We start from the raw sequence: 5782 nt of genomic DNA on the forward strand, positions 1-5782 counted from the left end.
CTAATTCTATGATGTGCAGTCCTCCTGTCAGGAAAGCGAGTGCCAACGTTGTAAGTATTGTTGCGAAGTACGTTGTTCCCTCCGGGGGAGTGATCCAGTTTGCTGCCCTTTCTCTTCCCGTGCAGTTGAAGTGGCCAAGAAGATGATCGAGAAGTAAGTACTTAGAACTATGTTGTTGTTTTTAAGGTGTGTTTGGAAATCCGTTGGAATGGAAAATGAATGTATTGGGTTGGATTGCTTTCGACGTTGGTTCAGTTGTTTGAAACACACTTTTATTTGTAGTTTGTAGTAAAGTAAACATAATCTTGTTCAATTGAATTATCTAGTTATTTGTAGAAAAGTAAACATAATCTTGCTTTTATTTGTAGGAAAGCAAACATAAATTAGAGGCCATATCTTGAACTGAACATGCTTAAAGAGATTTTAGTGTGTACAGTTATGGAATGTAGACCACATGATTTCTGAATCTATGTTCAAGTTGTTAAACCAATCAGATGAGAACCATGTTAAAGGAAGAATTCAGTACGCATTTAATTCTACATGTCATAAACTTGGAATCTTAAATCTAATTTTAGCATTGCAAAGACATACATTGTATCTGTGTTTCTGACTTGTAGATGTTCCCAACTAGGTTCTGGAAGAACCATGTGCTCCTTACACAAAAGACTGCATGGGAGTTTTGTCGCTCTTTGATAAGCTCTGTTGCTTAAGGTTACCTTAGCTAATTCCTTGGTTATTGTAACATATATCATTTGGAGCTATGGAGAACGAAGTATCATGCTAGGTTTTAGTATAAATTGGACTTCATGCTTTAAGCACTATTCAATGGTATATAAGTCAGCTAATGTTTCTTTGATAAGCTTAATTTGACCTAATTTCAACTTTTAATCTTTAAAATATATAATTTAAATAAATAAGAAAAAGTTATGTAACACTCAAATAATCTTTATAATAGTATAGATATTATAGGTAAACCGTTAATATTAGATTAGTTTTTATAATATTATAATTTGAAATATTTTTATTAAAAAATAATAGAAAAAGATAACTTTGTTTAACGTGATATGTGATCTCAATTTTCTTAATTTATGTTTAATTTGGTATTTTTTATTATGCTATCTAAATCATTAATGGTAGATGAAAAATGTGTATCACGTGTCAATTCATGATTTTTAATTTTTTTATTAATTCTTTTATATTTTTTCTTAATTTAAAAAAGTTGTTTATATACAATATTGTTTGATGTAACAATGTTTGTGCCATGTGTTAAGTCAATTTTAGTGACACATGTAAAGTCAGAATCACTATCATGTGTGAGTGTCAATGCCAGGTATTCGTGTCTTGTATTTAATTTGGTTCCAATTTTCATTTTTTTTTTCAATTTAGTCCCAAATTTTGTTTAATTCATTTACAAATTTAAATTTTAGAAAGAAAAATCTTTATTATTTTTAAAATTAGATGAAAAATTCTTCATTATTTTTAAAGTTAAAAGAAATTTTTTTCGTTATTTTTAAAATTAGAAAGATAATTCTTCATTATTTTTAAAATTAAAAGAAAATTTTTCATTATTTTTAAAATTAGAAGGAAAATTTCCTTATTATTTATAAAATTATAAAAAGAAAAATCTAATTTATTTTTAAAATTGAAATGAAATTTCTTTCACTAGTAGAATAATGGCTTTTTATAACATTATAACGGACAAAATTTATCTGTTATAATAAAGGCATATTATAACATAGTTTGATAAATCAATTATAATATGAAACGGTGCTAAATTTGTAAACAAATTTAAGAGATATTATAACATACTTATGTAAATGAGTTATAACATGTAATGAGCTGGTAAGTGCAAAGATATATTATAACGGAGTCTTGGAAATGAGTTATAATATCTCTCTAATTTTTTTAACATTTCCCTCTCACATATCTAGTTTCTGAATCTCGATTTTCTCTCCTCTACTCCAAACCCTTGCATTTTTCTCGTTCCCTCTCAGTCTCGCTTCTCTCCCCCTTGCTTCGAGAACAGTCCTCCCTCTGCTGCTTCTGAGACTGTCTACGCTGCCTCTTCGTCAAAATCTCCAAAGCGCGACCAAGTAGGTTTTATGATTCATAGTTCACATACTACTTGCTTTTTCCTAATTTGTTACATTTTTCTTCTATTAATTTCACTAATTTCTCCTAGATTCGTGGGGATTGTGTTTGGATTGGCGGGGAAATTATTGTTCGTCGGGGTGAATTCGAGAAGTTGTTGTTCGTAAGAGGCGATCGTGGAAGAAGGTGGTATTGCTACACTTGTGGAGGCGATCGAAGATGGGTTGGTGAAGGGGAAGGAGTTCGCTATTCTGACTCTTGTTCAGCTCTGTGCTCACAGAGGCTTGCTTGTGGATTCCTCCTCTCGTTGCTCTTTCTCAAAACGACTCTGTTGGAGCTAAGCACAAGGTATGTTTATCTGATATTAGGGTTGCCTTTTTTTAATTTTCCTTCATTTTTAATTTTCTTTTTGTTAATAATGATATTAATATTTAGGAACTGAAGACAGATGAATATAAATGAGAATGAAAAATCTTAGGAACTGAAATTCCGTTAAAAGATCTGGAATTTTTTTCATGCATCTTTCATGATTTCTTGAGTTAATCGTATCAGTAAGAGGGGAATTACATTCCATTGGAGAACTCTTTCTGATAAGGTTTGATATCAATAATTCCTGCTATTATTTTACTAGTTTCATTTTCAATCCTCGATTCAACATGCTAATTCCTATGTAACCAGAGCATCGACCAAACCTCAGAACTAAGATTAGTCAATAAAACAAAAGTGAAATCAAGAAAAAACAGAAGTAAATGGCTTTGCACCATGCAACAATTAAAGGTTTAGTCTTTGGCTCTCTATCATTGCTTACTGATAATCTTATCTGAAACGATCCTCTATCATTCCTCCATACAGCGTGCAACGTGATTTTACTTCTATTTTATTATGTGATCTCTTCTGAGTTCTGAGGTTTACTGTTATGTTCTCTATGATTTCATATACAAAAGAGATTGGATACAGGAGAATATTAGGCTGACTGAGGTGGCTATGTTTCTGTACTATATTGGACTAAACTGTAACATATATTCATCTTGCAAAGGAAGGTTGTGTAATTAAAATTAGATGAAGAAATGTAAATTAAGTATTTTTTAAAAGAGGATGGTGTAATTTGTTCTTCTGAAAAAGTATCAACCAAGAATGAAAAGAAAACCGAAAAACAAATGTCTCTTTTTTGGTTTGAGAAAATATTTTTGTTTATGATTTCCTATTTTCATTAATAATTACAAAAATGTCACTTGATTTTCTCTTTGTATAGAATGGTGAAATAAAAGAAAGCCTTCGAAATTAGAAACTTAGTGAATATAAAATGATACTTCTATCATTAATGAACATAGGAAACATTTTCTCAAACCAAACAAGTAACCAGGTGACAATTATTTTTTTTTTGGGTTCATTTTGAATTTCTATGTTTTGATTTTAATTACAAAAAAGGTTAACTTGTTTTTATTTTGGTTCTTGTTTGGTGTAAACAACCTGCCAAGAATTAAATCTGACCATGTTTATAAATGTAACAGGTACAGTTGTGAAAAGCAAACGAGGGAAGGTGTTGGCTGATCTAGCACAACCTGGCGATGAAGTTCTTGTTGCCAGGGGAGGACAAGGNNGGGTAATACACATTCAAAATTCTATTAAAATCTGTTAATGTTGTGATTGAGTCATGAATAATTTAATTCATTAAAGACTAACAAATTGTTTAGTGGATAAGTTGTATTTTTTCAGAATGATGATAAAATGAATAATTAGACCGTCAGAATTCATATATGCATATAGATCATTATTTTGATTGATCTAAGAGTAAAAAAAAAGCTTGTGAGTGAAATGAAGTTTGAATATACTATATTGAGTGCAACTTACTTATAAGGTTATGAGTATTAGGTATAGGACAGAGATATCAGTCTCCATGTAGGACAGGTTTACCTTCTATAGGTCTATACATTGACCTTGACGGGAATATAACACCTTTAGAATTTATATATATATATATATATATATATATATATATATACACCTCCAATTTTGGCCTTAAATTAAGTGTACGATGATGTTTCTGTTACTGAAAAGTTATGAATGTTCCAACCCTTTACCTTTAATATTAAACAAAGAATAAAATTGACAATAATAAGATTAATGATATGGCTAATTATACACCAAAGAGTGACATGTAACAACCCAAATATGAGAAAAAGAACTGTTCCATTAAAATAAGGAACTCCCACTGTTGTGTAAGATTTGAAGTTAACAGAAAGTAGTGAAATTATTGAAATAAGTTATGGTTTAATTTATTGTGACTAATTTCTATAATCTACAGACTAGAAAATAGATATATATAGTGAGTGGTCCTAGTAAATTTGCTGTTTAATTTTTGTCAAAATCTCTCTAATCTCCATACCACCATTNATCGTATGGTCACGTGTTGTATTTTAAACTACCACTTGGACTATTATTTTTAATTACGACTGCTATTATTTTTAAACTTGTATAGGTATATACGTGCAAACACATTATTTGGGTAACAAATAACACTAATTAGTCACATTGAAAATAACACTTAAACAGTGAAACTTGGGAAAGTATGAATTGGCTATAACTGACATGTTTTATAAAGAAGANGGAGAAAGATAATAAATTTCATACACTAACAAAGGGCCAAGCATAAATTGAAATTAAGAAATAACTAAAAAAGAACTTATTACTGCTTCAATATACCTAGACTTATGAACATAAGATTAGAAATATACATTGAAGTTATCAGATAAAGAATACCTTGTCAATAATGCTTTCAATCACGTCATCTGCAAGATTCATGCCAGCTTCGGCTAGAGTAGCCACCACCATTTGTCTGAAACATAATTTCCTCTGTAATTAGGTTCTAGGCAGACAAACTAAAAATCACCTGATTTGCATTTGGAGTATAGCTTGCCAATCCACTATCAGAAAGACGAGGATTGAGATCTGTATCAAGCAATATGTTGGCTGACTTTATATTCTTATGAACAACAGATGGTGAACAAACTTCATGTAGGTACCATTATTCTTATGACTTTTAAAACAATTCACGTTAATGGCAGGAATTAAAACAACTTGTAAATCGAAGAGCTATATTTCATATAGATTTGAATGCAACTTATATAAATACAGGATTATACCATGCTATAGAGTTTGTGTTATAGAAGTTGAATTAGATTTGTGTTATATAAAACAACAATTTTTAGATATTTGAATGCACGAGTCTTCAATGTAGTCTGTGTTATAGAAGTTGAATTAGATGTAAAGTCTGCAACACCGAACATCCACACACTGAAGTTTACATTTTGAGGTTGCACTGATCTTAATCCACTTGCAGATGAGGAAGATGATCTTTATCAGGAAATCAACAACTATAGGAAAACATTAAACTTGACATCTCTGACAAAGAATGAAAATGCAAATTGCTTTGCTGATGAAATGGCTGACCAGTTCAAGAATCAACCTTGTACAAATACCACAGGTGCTAACACAGTCCCAGGTACAGAGCCTCGGTTCTCCAACTACCCAGACCTTTTAAATAAATGTCACTTGAATATTTCTAACACAAGGGATGGAGCTGTAATGCCTGTTTGTGTTCCTGGCGTGGTTCCAAGCGTTGTCCTTACAAGTTTACACAATCTCTAATGCTGCTAATTTGATTTCTAAATTTGGTTTGATTTACTGCTCA

General features: G+C 30.8%; 1 long non-coding RNA gene across 1 annotated transcript; it reads left to right on the forward strand.

The window, feature by feature from the left end:
* Positions 1 to 1873: 1873 nt before the first annotated feature.
* On the forward strand, positions 1874 to 5569 carry LOC106775555. Its single transcript, XR_001376806.2, has 4 exons — positions 1874 to 2093; positions 2183 to 2439; positions 3603 to 5106; positions 5432 to 5569. It is a non-coding gene; the product is annotated as an uncharacterized LOC106775555 (long non-coding RNA).
* The last annotated feature ends 213 nt before the right edge of the window (positions 5570 to 5782 follow it).

The sequence above is a fragment of the Vigna radiata genome, chromosome 10 (genome assembly GCF_000741045.1).
Source record: "Vigna radiata var. radiata cultivar VC1973A chromosome 10, Vradiata_ver6, whole genome shotgun sequence".
NCBI lineage: Eukaryota > Viridiplantae > Streptophyta > Magnoliopsida > Fabales > Fabaceae > Vigna > Vigna radiata.